At 42.2% G+C, this 14,841-nt stretch overlaps 1 protein-coding gene across 5 annotated transcripts in view; it reads left to right on the plus strand.

Annotated features, from left to right (window-relative positions):
• Nucleotides 1-14,841, plus strand: part of ANTXR1 (ANTXR cell adhesion molecule 1) — a 246,335-nt gene that overhangs the window by 118,899 nt on the left and 112,595 nt on the right. The window lies entirely within an intron of this gene.

Below are 14,841 nucleotides of genomic sequence, written 5' to 3' on the forward strand. Positions count from 1 at the left end.
GTTTTGGCCGGATGGTCAGCTTGGCAGATACCATGGTCACTTCCTGGCTGGCCTTTGGAGGGCATGTCGTTAGAACCCCTCGGTGACTGGGGTTTGTGTCCTTACCACCATCCAGGTGGACGAGAGACAGCAGACAGGCACTGGAGCCAGACAAGGGAAAAATGAGTTGTCTCACAGATGAGCAGGAGACCAGGCATCACAATGGACAGCACACCCTCCCAGCTCCCCTGCCTTCCCCTACACACACACACACACACACACACTTTCCATCCTATGTTAGGAACCAACCAGTTTTCTTGAAAGCAGGGTAAGCCAGTGCAATGGGTACAGACAATGGAAAAGTTTTACTGGACCAAAGTAAGAGACTAGGGTTGTCACAGAGACATGTCACCACTGAGAAATGTCTGTGTCTCAGGCATGCCTCAGTGGAATGTCAAATCTGGAGACCAAATATGAAAACTGGATTCAAGAGCAGTGAACTTTCTCCAAGCGTACCCTGCCTGATTCTTTTAGAAATTGACCCTTTTGGAAACTGCCAACCTGCAGGAAATGATTAAAATACCCCAAATCTAATAACTCCATTCCAGATTCCTCCCTGCTTTTGAATGATCCAACAGTTTGGGCCTGTATTTCTCATTATGTCTGACCAGACCAGAGAAACAGCTATGCCCTGAGGCCGCGAGGGCAGGGAGGTGGGAAGGGGAAATATCTTGGGGCCAAGCGTGTGGTGTGGCAGAAGCAGGACTACAAATTTAAGTTCTGGACCTCTAAACCAAGAAGAAAGGGTGTCCCCACTAATGTACCCCAAAAGGAAAAGAACTCCTGGTAAAGTCCCTCTTAGGTCTTCCCAGCTCACTCCAACCTGCACTTACGTCTCCCATCTCCTTCATCTGAGTGCAAGTCACTAGGTTTTCTGTTCAACTGACCCTTGACTGGTACCACCTCATAACGTCTTCTGCATTATTGCCCTGTCGCTTGAGAATGCTGCGTGTCTACAACAAAATTATAAGCACCCTAAGATTTGAGATCCAGGTCCATTCACTCATTTATTCAACAAGTATTCACTGATTATGGACAATGTGCCAGATAGGCACTGCCCTGGGTGCTCGGGATACATCAGGACACAACAAGACAAAAATCTCTTATCTCGCAGGGATGCGGGGAGAGAAGGCAGACGGTGAACAATGGACGTAACAAATGAATCGCACACTATGTTAAGAAATAATATAGGCTATAGAAAAAATAGAGCAGAGTAAGAGGTACTGCTTGAGTGAGTGAGTTCAAATTTTAAATAGAGATACATTGAGAAGGTGGCATCTGAATAGAGACTTTGAAGTTAACTGTGAGGCACCTGGGGAAAGAACACGCCAAACACTGAGCCCCAGTGCTCAGAGCACACAAACCAGGGTCGCCTGGTGTGTACAAGGAAGAAAGTGGTCAGTCACTGGAAGAGAGTGAGTGAGGCGAGCAGTAGGCGGTGAGGTTATGGGGATGGAGAGTGGAGGGTCTTATGAGAACTTCAGCCTTTGCAGAGGCACAACGCAATCTGACTTACACTTGAAAGATCACTCGGCTGCTGGAACAGCCCGTGGGAAGACATGGATGGAAGAACCATGACTAGTTAGCAGGGTTACGGCAATATTTCAGGCAAAAGTGATGATGGTGGCTTGACTCAGAAGGGAGCAGTGGCAATGAGAGAAGAGGTCAGACTCAGATGTGTCTTAAAGGCAAAGCTAACTTATTTCCCAAAGCATTAGACATAGGGCTTGAGAGGAGAGGAATCAAGAATGGCCCCAAGGTGCAGCCACTATGGAAAACAGTATGGAGATTCCGTAAAGAACTAAAAATAGAGTCGCCATATGATCCAGCAATCCCACTCCCGGGTATATACCTGGAGAAAACCATACTTCGAAAAGATACATGCACCCCAATGTTCAGCACAGCACTATTTACAATAGTCAAGACATGGAAGCAACCTAAATGTCCATCAAGAGATGAATGGATAAAGAAGAAGTGATATATATATATATATATATATATATATATATATATATACACACACAATGGAATATTACTCAGCTGTAAAAAGAATGAAGTAATACCATTTGCAGCAACATGGATGGACCTAGAGATTATCATACTAAGTGAAGGAAGTCAGAAAGAAAAAGACAGATACCATATGATATCACTTATATGTGGAATCTAAAATCTGGTACAAATGAATTTACTTACAAAACAGAAACAGACTCACAGACATAGAAAACAAATTTATGGTTACCAAAGGGGAAAGGGTGTGGGAGGGGTAAATTAGGAGTTTGGGATTAGCAGATACAAACTACTGTATATAAAATAGATAAATAACAAGGTCCTACTGTATAGTGCAGGGAACTAAATTCAATATCCTATAATAAATCATAATGGAAAAGAATATGAAAAAGAAGATAGATAGATAGATATGATACTGAATCACTGTGCTGTACACCAGAAACTAACACAACATTGTAAATCAACTATACTTTAATAAAAAAATTTTTTTAAAAATGACCCCAAGGGCTTTGGCCTAAGTAATTGAAAGGATGGAGTTGCCCTCAGTTGACAGGAAGAAGACTGAAAGGGGAGATTTGAGGCAGAGGGGGATTTGGGAGATCAGTTTTGCTGTCGACCAGTTTTGCAACTTAGATGGAGTTATTTAGCTCCTAGGTGCCTCGATTTCCTAATCTGTAAAATTAGAAGAGTAATAATTTACATGTCTTAGCAGTATTGTGAGTATTAAATGAAATGATTATGTAGAGTGCTTGGCGGAAGGCCTGACCAGTAGTAAGTGCTCAATAAATGTTAATTGTTATTATAGTGGAAGCTTAGTCAAAATTACTGACCTAATTGGAGATTCTTCCCAGAGAGTCCGCTTCTCACTTCAGAGTCCCTTATAACAAAAGGATTTTTCTGACCCAAGATGTATTCCTATGAGTACATGTTTGTCACTCGACCAAGCCCAAGTGATTGAAAGGGGGCAGACAAGCCAAAACCATCCAGAGAAGAGGACCTATATTCAAATATTCAATCCCAATCTCCAACAGGTCCTACACAGAAGCTCAAATTAAAAAGACTAAAGCCATCACTGGGCAAAACAGAGATGCAGGTGGAGTGTGTGGTAATCCAGAATATGAAGTACGGTCTTGGACTTGCCTTTGTTTCCTGGGCAGCCTGTTTGCAGGACAAGGTTTTTAGATCAAAAACTATCCCCTGGGTCTGAGTAAAGGGTTAGACTTGTCAGTACCAGTCTCAGCCTGCCCAGTCCATCACCTGGAACCAAGAATAATTTTAAAATATGTAATTGAGCCTCTTTTTTTCTTGCTTTATTTGGTGCCCATTTGGACAACCGTGTCCAAGATCTGCAATGAATAACTGTTGCCTCTGCCAGGAGCAGAAATTCCATGAAGTTTTACAGGAAAGAGATTTTTCCATCCAAGAGCTAAAAGATTCCTATACTAATGGTAAACTTTGTTGAGCTCCATGACTATAGAAAATGGTCAAACATCCAAAGCCCTCTCTTTCCGGCATATTAAACACTTCCCACCTCTAGAGTCTTCACTGGACTCCTTTTTCTTCTCCAACTCTAGCAATAGGTTGAGAATGTCACTAATATGGTGCTGCTCTAAGGGAAACAGAAAAAAGAAGTTTGTCCTTTTGAGAACAAAGCAAGTAAATTTAGGACCTTAAGGAACTTTTCATGAAAGGTTGTCTTCTTCTGGATAAGTACCTTAAAATTCTATAATTTCCCACCCAAGGTGTACAAAAATCAGAGAATCATTCAACAAGTATTTCTCAAACTCCTCCTGTGTCTCCAGTGCTCCATTTACATTTTACAAGTCGCTGTCCCTAAGGAGCTTAAAATCCAGCTTGGGAAATGAGTCCAACAAGCACATAAAAGAGCATGTAACAAAGACCAAGATTGTGGAAGCCAGGTGTATAAATGCTATGGGATTTCAGAGAGGAGAAGAAGGGGTGAATCCAGGAAGAGTCACAAGGGCTTCATGGAGGCCATAAAACCCAACAGGTGATTTGAAAAATGATAAGAACAGGTAAGAAGTGGGAAGGGGCCCTCCCCTAAAGAGAAACCAACGTGAGCAAGGTCTAGATATGGCTATGAGCCTAGTCTGTCCATGGTCCTTCCCAGGAACCATGATTGTTTTCTTCCTTTCCTCTCATTTTGTATCAATTTCTGGTGCCTTCTAACTGGGGGCCATTTCTCAGGTTGGCAACTACTCTCCTAGGATGTACACTCCACACCCTTGATCACCTGGTGTGTAACAGTGAGGCCCAGCTGATGCTTCTCCCTATTAACTATGATTAGGATTCGATTTGTGTTGGTTTCCAGGATGGAGAATCACAATATTTAAAGAAAGAAAAGAGGGGCTTCCCTGGTGGTGCAGTGGTTGGGAGTCCGCCTGCCGATGCAGGGGACACGGGTTCGTGCCCCAGTCCAGGAAGATCCCACATGCCGCGGAGTGGCTGGGCCCGTGAGCCGTGGCCGCTGGGCCTGCGCGTCCGGAGCCTGTGCTCCGTGGCGGGAGAGGCCACGGCAGTGAGAGGCCCGCGTACCACAGAAAAAAAAAAAAAATAGATAACCAACAAGGACCTACTGTAGCACAGGGAACTAAACTCAAGATGTTGTAATGACCTATAATGGAAAAGACTGTGAAAAGGAATGTATATATATATATACACATACATATGTGTATATATATATATACACACACATACATATGTGTGTGTGTATATATATATATATATATATATATATATATATATAACTGAATCACTGTGCTGTACACCTAAAACTTCCACAAAATTGTAAATCAACTATACTTCAATTTAAAATTATTTTAATTAAAAAAATAATTTTTTTATTTTAAAAATAAAAAAAAAGAGTCATTCTCTCTCATGCACAGTGTAGCCCATATACTCCTAGAGGAAAAACAGACTGTCTCATCCACTATTGCAACCCAGCACCTGGCATAATGCCTGAACATAGTCATTACTCAGTAGATAGCTGGTGACTGAATGAGTGAATGAATGGACTCAATCAAGGGTCACACTGAGCCCATGATTGTACCTGCTGGTAGGAGAGGAAGGGAGCCAGAATGAGGTAGGATTAGAATAGGGGCGCCCAGCTGGTTGGAGGGTAGGCCTCCAAAGGGGATGACCAGCAATCCAATGTGCATATCCAAGGAGCACGGGGAGCTTGAGCCTGAATTAAGAGGACCAAATCTACCAGATGAGAGACCACAACCAGTGAACCAGGCAGGGCAAAAGTCAAAGGCCTCTTTAGAGCGGCGCTAACTCCACAAGAGCAGACCTGGAGAAGGGGATCTAGAAATAGCCCACTCAACTGGATCAAGATTCAGGACAGGCTCTGGCCCATGAGAGTCTATAGCACAAGGCTGGAAGGCAAGCAGAACCGCAGAGACTGATATGGACTCTAAGTAACTACGTTTGCTAAGTCCAAGGAACACAAAGATATAATACATGAGAAACAGACAAGTACTCCAAGGATTTGCAATTTAATATGATAAGTTCTTTAATCGAGAAACAAACAACGCCTAGTGATACCAGGAAGCGGAGTGTCTGGGGAATCAAAGAAGGATTCACAAGAGAGATAATAAGTGAACTGGGCCAGGAAGAAAGAGTAGGGATTTACTCAGGGTATGGCCTGGGTAAAGGCATGTTTGGGGCCAGTAGGGCTGTGATTGGTTGGGGTGGGGTATTAGGAGAGAAAGTAGAGACAAAACAATTGGGACCAGTTGGAAAGCCTTCCTTAGCTGCCATATTTTGGAGCTGCTTTAATATTTAATTTAAATATAATACAGGATGCAGTTTTGATGTTGAATTCCAGCATCTCCTCATTCAGGAAATAAACATCTTTCATCTTCAAAAAAAGAACCTAGATAACTAGAGAAAAGCTGTGACATAGGGAACACTGGCGTGCCCTGAGTTCACCCTGGAATAGGCTTCGGACAGAGGGCAGGGACCACCTTCCAACACTGTCTACAGAGTTCTGTTCTAGGCGACTTCCCGGGCGTCCATTTTGTAAGTCAGTTCACTTCTGTTACTAATTGCTTTGAAGTTACTTAGGAAAATGCAAATCCAGCCTAGGTTTATAGGCATATAAGTATCTAGGTAAACAAACAGTTGGCATGACTGCCCTTGCCAAAATTTCTTGAATTTCCCCAGCCTAGTAGGGAATGAATCCAGCAGCCTGTGCTGAGTGGCAATCTCGCCTTCCAACATAATAAAAAATTATTGCTCCCTCTTCAGAAAAAGTAAAGATCAGAGAAGACTTTTTTCTTCTATTTCTTTTCCAAGGTAAACAAAATAGTCCAGCAATCAAAATAGGTAGCTATCTTCGGAGTAGCTAATTCACACCAGCAGCCATAAGCATGTGGGCCTCTTCATTAAGGAAAGAAGCGTAGAGAAGCAGTTGCTGGTGGTAAATGGGGCCAAAGATCAGGACTAACGTGTATTGAAAAAGTACTGTGGGCAAAGTGATAGGGAACTCAAAAAAGAACAGCCTGTGCTTGCCCTCCAGAAGCCTACAACGTAGTTACCAAGGCAGAATACATACTCCAAGAGGTAAATATATATATTTGGGGGTGCAAAAGGCAAATGTCACAGGGCACCCAGAAATTCTCCGTCTATTCCAAAGACTCGTGAGCCTCCACCCAGGCCTGTGCATAAGTAAATTGACACAAGCACTACAGACTTTGGGGAGAGCCCACTTAACGGGCTTAGTGGGTTACTTCTCAGTTACCCTAAGAAGGCATTCACCTCTTCCTGCAAAAGGGAGCTGGACAAATCATTTTAGAAATTCAAGGATAACATGTAGGCAGCTCATAGTTTACTCAGCCCAAAAACTCTGTCCCTTAAGACAAAAACTCTGTCTTTCCCCCAACAAGACCCTCCCCAAACTGTTTCTCAATTACAGGAAACAGCCCTTGGAGAAGACAAGTCCCTTCCAAACAACCAGTGGAAGGGCAGGACCAGGGCCCACACCCTGACATTCCCCGTAGATTTCTTCACCCTAACATCATTCTACTTCCTGTCCAACTCACTCCCACACCCATCTCTCTCCTTCCTCATTCAACCACCGTCTCTTCACAGACGGTGAAGGATTCTTAACCCGGAAGAATAAGGGCAGACTGGATTGGTGGCGAAATAGGAGACTGACCTTGCAGAGAGTTTGAATGACAGAAAATGGAACCTAGGCTATGGGAAGCCATTCAAAGGAAGCACAAAGCAATGTTTTTCGAAGACTTTGGGATCAGATCAATGTGGCAAAAATCCCAGCCCTTAAATAGCTGGCAGAGGTCCTAGTACACAGTAGATCCCCAATTTTAGTCTCCTTGCACTGATGTTATAGGCTCTCTAAGAATCAGTGCGGTGACACGGTTTCCAAAGAGACTCTGACTTCTGGTTGACTTAACAGAAGTATGGTATCTGCGACTTAAGGAAGTGATGGAACCTTGCAACTTGGTGAAGGCAAAATCTCCTTTCAAGTATTATATTAAATAGTAAGGACACTTCAAAGGAAAACCTTGAAAAACTGAATATGTGAAAAAAGTTTACCAAATATGGTAGATCAGATAGAATAATAGAATTGAGACTGTTTAGCCTGAAGACATGAAGAAAGACTTCATGGCCATTTTTCTTTGAAGGGCTGTCCTGAGGTGCATCTGCTTTTATTACACAATAAAATACAACATCTACACAGATCTAAACAAAAATAAATAATATAAAGTAATAAATATACACTAAAAATAAACTAATAATAATAAACATGAAAATACAACATCTATACAGAGCTAAGGAGTAGAATAGGCCGTTAGACAGTTTGTGTTTCAGTTTTTTAAAAGGTCCTTCTAATTGGATGCTACAAACAGGTGGGAATGAGCTTCCTGTTGTATTCAAGTTGTATTCAAGTCCAGGCAACTAGACAAGCTGGCATAATTACATAAAGGCCATTCATGCATCCGATAGGCCATTGGACTGGAAAAGCTTTCAGACTCCTTCCAACGCTGAGAGTCTGAAACTCTAGAACTAAAAGTAAGCTAGTGAAAGAGTAAGGAAAACATTAGCAGTCCTATACAGTGTAACAAATGAGTTTGGCTTTTATATTTTGAAAATAAATATGAGAGCCTCTCGTTGGTGACACTGGAGACTGCAGTTCAAACTAGCCAACACCCCCCCCAATACAAATGAGATTATGTTTCAGACCAAAGTGAACTAAAAGCTCCTCCCAAGAACCATTTGTGTTCAAATAACCTCAAATACACCCTCTCATTTACAGGCAATTGATACACTAGTCACAAATCATTCTCATCTATTTATTAGCTAGTCTCAGCAGAGCCGTACATAATTCGAGGCCTTTTTTTACGATATCCAAGTATTTTTTTTATTATTATTAACAAGATGACCTGTGGTTTCTTGTACGGTCATTAGAAAGGGCAAAAGACCACAGGCACATCAGAATGCCAAACTCAGATGTCATGCTGTTTATGAACTGAAATAAAAAGAGTTTGGCAGCACCTCTATTTTGATAACGCTTGTATGCATAAAAACCTTTTCAAATATGTTTTGGAGGATTGAGCTGATTTGTTTTTCTTGGATATTTGAGGAATTGGCTTTCAATACTTTTATCTCAAAGCATTTTAAAGGATATTTGCCCTAAGTTTGAAATATCCTTGTTTTGAGAGTAAATGAGGGGATAAAAAGGATTTTTCTGAATCTGTGCTTCAGGAAACTCTGAGATAAGCACATAATAAGATGGTAATATTTATTTTTAGAAATAAAAGTTAAACCCACATACTAATCCATAACCAAGATAAATACAAAGGACCAAACTCAGCAGTTACAAAACACAAGCTTGTTAGACTGGATGCTCAGATATCAAACAACCAAGCTTCTTTGAATACAAAATAAGAATCCCCAGTCACTGAATAAGAACCTGAGAGAAAGTACACGCCCTCAGGGTACGAACTTTAGTGAAAATGACCAGTATGTGCCTTTATGCCTGCTCTTGGGTCACTGGGGGCTATTCCAAAGGGTTGAGTCGTTTGGGTTGAGCGTTCTGGATTCACAAATCCAGTCGTGCGAGGCACAATTGCAGGAAGACGTGCACAGCTTAAAGAGGGTCCAAAAGTGTGTGCGTGTGGAGAGAAAGAGAAAAGGGTGGAGGTGCTAAGGCAGGAAGAGAGGGAGGACAGATTGATAATTTGGGAAATACGACCAAATCGCAGAGAAAGCCTGAGAGCATCTTCTGTCTGCCAACCCTAAAATAATGCCAGCTCTTTAAACGATCCAAATTTGGCAAAAATCAGTGAACTAGCCTATCACAGAACTGGAGGAGACAGCAACCAAACCCAGGCCACATTGTCCTGGTTGGGAGATTACAGTCACAGTGCACCAGATCACAAGCTCTCTCCGGGTCTTTACACATATCTTCTGATCAGGATATTATTGGGGATGTGATTGACATTGTTTGCACTCCCAAAGAGCAGACAAACTCTTTCCTCTGCTCCCTACAGAGTGACAGGGTCCCACCAGGGTATATGAGCACCATTCCTTTTGCAAAGCAGCCAACTTCTCACCTGTTCATTAGGGCAGCAAGGAAATTCAAAGGTCAGTGATTTAATTTACAGCTCCCCAAAATAAGTGTCTGTGCCACAAGCAGTACATAACTAGCGTTCCTTTGTTGTAACTGTGGTTGCTAGAACAGATGTTAGTTTAGCCAGTGCCCAAAGCAGTGGGCTTAATATTTTGTTTCATTTATTTAAAAAATTAAAAAGCACTTGAATAATTGGCAACTAAAATATTCCTGGGTTTCTTTTACATACCATCCAGTATCGGCAAAACTGCTTCATTTGCAGGCCAAGGAAGCAGGAAAAGTACAGCTAAGGCAATTTTATTTTATCTGCATGGCCCAAATTCATGGACTTAGAAGAGGTAGCTTAAAAGCTTAAGGCTTTAAAGATTGTATGTAAAGGGTGCAGACTCACCGAAATAAATATCTGACAAAGGCTGTTCATGACAGAGTCCAATCCGGCAACCTCGGTTGACCTTCGGCTGCTGGCCTTAAAATTGGTGAATGCAAATTTTAGATCCCTAACAGATTCAAATATTTGATGATAAGCCAGGATTTGTGTTTCATAATTCCTCACTCTAAATAAAGTTATGTTCATCCTTACTCTGTGCCTTTGATCACATTTCACTTTTCTCCTGGAATGCCCTCTCCTCTCCACCTACCCCGATTTCACCATGGTTACAAGGCCTGCCAAGTGCTGCCTGGACCTGCCCCAGGTCGCCTCACTGATCTTGGCAAGCCCCCTGAACTCCCTCTGCTCTAAGCTCCAGCACTGTGGTTTATGGTATCATTTAGAGATTAACTGCACATAATGCGTGCTGCTCTCTGAGCAAACTCTGTGAATCAGTCCTGACTTTCTAACTGGACAGTGTTAACAACTTCTAGGATTGTAGGCTGACTTTGTTCATCTTTCTGTGTCTCCTACTGATGAGTAGAATGTGTCAGAAACTCAGTAGAAAATGATTTTTTGGTTTCGCAATACCCTATTATGCAGTTTAGAGACATTGTTTTAAGGACTAGATCATCACGGTCACCGATAGTAAGCATCTATCTCTGGACAGTGCCACCCAATCATAAACATGGCTTCCACCTTTCCAAGTTCATAATCTAAAGCAACAGCTAACAGTATAGAGAAGAGATGCCTGCTTACAGATAATAGATAATAATGATGCTGACTGATATATGATCAATAAGACCAATTGAGCATATGCATTAAATAAATAGTTACATTAAAGGCAAGTAGACAAGTCCCTGTAGCTAATGGAACAAAAAATGAAAAAGAGAAATTAGTCTTTCGCTTCCAATGTCATAGCATTTGAACATTACTAAGTAACTTTCTCTGTAATCCTATTTCAACAGCCCACTCACAGGAACTAAGGCATTCTGAATACTTATGAGTTACATCTTGTCTGCATTATTCTCTAAAAACTGGTTTTGATTAACAAGCTCTATGCATTTTATGGAAAGGAAAGTGCTGAATGAATCCAAGACCTACTTATTATGACCCTCACCATTGCGAGTGACTTGAAATGTCTCTACTGGGTCAGGGTGACAAGAGGATGCTGGAGAATCTTGATACAGAGTGTCCTGCCATGATAAGGACCTCAAAGCTTGAGTGTATAGGCGTGTGGCATCAATCTTCCCCTTCACTGCGTACTAATGATGGCTTATCTAAGTCCTTCTGGTATTATTTTTATAAGGCAAAACGTAATAAGATGTATAGCAAACTAGAATTGACACATCCAAATTATTACTGCTCCTTCAAAATATTTACCTTGGAAAGCTGTATACTTAAGAACGCTGTCAAAATTTCAGCTACCTCCTGCACTCCTGCTGTGAAATTGCCGTGACTCTGAAGGCACAGTATTTGAATAGCCTCTGTCGGGGAATTAGGGAAACATCATCATCATTTGATATCAAAACAACTCCAAACGTTGTGGGAACCAGGTGTGGTGAATGGTGGGTTATCAAGCTGGGAACCTCACTGATAAAAAACAAAGCATGACTTAGAAGATATCAGATTTACTTTTGGCAGCCTATAAATTGGTTTGACAAACACTTCCAAGGGAGATGTTTCAGAATTCCTTTGAGCACTGGTTGAATCATTGGAGAGTCTCCAGCATCCAAAGCCACCAGTTGGGAGGGAATTAGATTCATTTGGGTGTGGGAGTGCTACTATATTCACTACATGGACAGCCTCATTACTTTATAGCCCTGCTTTTGAAAAAGAGTTCCACAAGGGCTTAGGTAATTCTCACCTAATATGTTTTCTATACTGCCTACTTCGAGGGTTAAGGAATCCAGTATCTTCAGTGCCTATCACTTTTATTGCCATTTCTAGCCCAGATTACCTCTCAGGTAGTAAGAATAAATCATCATATTTGATTACGTTTTACCCCCATTAATGTTTGATCAACTTTAATGGAAGCTATTAAATTTACCATTGGAAAACTCACTTGGATTTCCCTTTCCTTGACATTGTGATGGCAACCTGAGGGCCTGTGGCTTCCCAAATATGTAACCTGGGACCACCCACCAACAGCATAGCTCAGTCACAGTTGCAAGAGGTTGTTCACAGGAATCAAATTTATTTACCTGAGCCAAGTCTGGGCACATCACCAGGAACATGGCTTGGGCATAGAAACAAGGGAAGAATGGAAAGGAAAGTCACAGTTATTGAAGGAGGCCTGTGCCAGGATCTGTACGTACTTTATCCTATGTAACAGCAAATCAATCCTGGGAAGTAGGAGTTATCTCAATTTCATATATGTTGAGAAAAGGAAGTTTAAGAGAGAGGTTGCGTAAGTTGCCTAAAGCCCACATATCAATTAGTGGAAGAATTAGGACTTAAATTTAAATTTTACTGAGTCCAGAAATTCAGTTATTTGTAGTGAGGTGGATAGACCTAGAGTCTGTCACAGAGAGTGAAGTAAGTCAGAAAGAGAAAAACAAATACCGTATGCTAACACGTATATATGGAATCTAAAAAAAAAAAAGGTTCTGAAGAACCTAGGGGCAGGACGGGAATAAAGACGCAGACCTACTAGAGAATGGACTCGAGGACACGGGGAGGGGGAAGGGTAAGCTGGGACGAAGTGAGAGGGTGGCATGGACGTGTATACACTACCAAATGTAAAATAGATAGCTAGTGGGAAGCAGCTGCATAGCACAGGGAGATCAGCTCAGTGCTTTGTGACCACCTAGAGGGGTGGGATAGGGAGGGTGGGAGGGAGACGCAAGAGGGAGGAGATATGGGGATATATGTATACGTATAGCTGATTCACTTTGTTATACAGCAGAAACTAACACACCATTGTAAAGCAATTATACTCCAATAAACATGTTAAAAAACAAAAGCAAAATTTACTGCAAAGCTCAGGCTCTTTGCAGCAAGGCTGGTGAGCTGTTTCCAGTGACGGGACCATGGAGGGGGTGCTGAGCAGCCTGGGGCAACGTCGGTGCCTGTGCCATTTCTGCCCCCCACAATCGGTGGAAGGCGTTAATCTGCCAAACCGTCATTTCCCTCAGTCTAATAAATACTTGAGGGACAAGTCCTTTTGTGTTTGAAACATTGTATTACATCTCAAAGTCACAAAGATGAGTAAAGTCATATATGTGTCCTCCAGGGGCTTAAAGTTCAGTGAAAGGCACATAATGATATAATATCTATGATATACAGGAGACGGTAAGATAGAGATATAAGATAAAATGAGAGCCCAAACTCAGAGTTCAGTGGTAGCATTGACTTGTCTGTGTTCCCCACGTAACTACAAGGTGTATGATTAGAAAGACCGTGTCCATCTTTACGCCAGTGCTTGTAGAGGGCCTGGCACATAGTAGGTGTTCAATAAATTTGTAAGGTATAAATGCACTGGGGGGAGCCTGAGCTAAGACTTGAAAGATGAAAAACAGTTGCCCAAGCAATGAAAGGAAGAAAGGGTGTTTCAGGGAGAAGAACATGAGAGAGCAGTGAGGTGTATACAGGGAACTACACGTGGTTGAGTTTCGTCAAAGCACAAAGTGTAAGGAAGGAGGTGGTGAGAAAGGAGGTTGGAGAAAAGAGAGGCTTAGTTGTGAAGGGCCTTGAGCTAAGGACTCTTGGACTGAGGGATCCATAAATGGATTCTGGGGATTTGATGGACCACCCCCACCTCCAAAATTATAATCAAAATTAGTGAGCTTGTGTACAAATGTGAATGTGTACTTTTCCGAGGAAAGGGTGTATCACTTTCATCAAAGTCTCCAGTATTAAGAACTCTGGACAGTGAAGAGCTGTTGAAGAGTTCATGGGTGGGCAGAGCTGTCATAATAACATTTTAGGTCGATGACTCTAGATTCAGTGGTAGAGGATGGAATTTGGCTGACAAGGATGGTGGTGGAGGAACCAGTGAAGCGATAACTACAGCTGGCCAGAAAAAAAAAGTAGTAAGATTCTAAGCCTAATCAAGTATTGGAGAAGGAGTAGACAAGGGCAGATTCAAGAAGTCCTTAGGTGGTCAAAGGAGCAGATGTGCTGATAGGAGGGTGTGACCTCAGGTAGGAGAGAGAGGGAGAAAAAGAAAACTGAGATGGACTTCCAGATTTCGCACTTGGATTGATGGGTGGGTAGTACCATTGAATAAGGGGAAGAGAACGAACAGGTTCGAAGGGGAAAACAGGGAGCTCAGTTGGAACTGTTGAGTTTGCAGTGTCAGTAGGACCTACCAGACGGTGGAATGACCCTGACTATGACCCTGAAGCATAAGGAGAGATCTAGTCTAGAGATAAAGAGTTGAGTCATCAATATCTAGATGAGAGTTTAAACTATGAAAGGAAATGAGACAGCCCATGTTTAGAAAGTTTTAGAAAGAGTTTTAGAAAGAAAAACAGCAAGAGACCAAGAATGAATCCATGGGTCATACAGCATGGTTAGCGTATTGAATGCTACCGAATTGTATACTACAAATGGTTAAAATGGCAAATGTTATGTGTATATATATTTTACCATAATTTTTTTTTTCCTTTGCGGTACGCGGGCGTCTCACTGCTGTGGCCTCTCCCGTTGCAGAGCGCAGGCTCCGGACGCGCAGGCTCAGTGGCCATGGCTCACGGGCCCAGCCGCTCTGCGGCATGCGGGATCTTCCCGGACCGGGGCACGAACCCGTGTCCCCTGCATCGGCAGGCGGACTCTCAACCACTGGTGGTGCAGTGGTTGAGAGTCC

Source organism: Aethalodelphis obliquidens, unplaced genomic scaffold, assembly GCF_003676395.1.
Source record: "Aethalodelphis obliquidens isolate GAN/ISIS:26980383/991018 unplaced genomic scaffold, ASM367639v1 scaffold40, whole genome shotgun sequence".
Classification (NCBI taxonomy): Eukaryota; Metazoa; Chordata; class Mammalia; order Artiodactyla; family Delphinidae; genus Aethalodelphis; species Aethalodelphis obliquidens.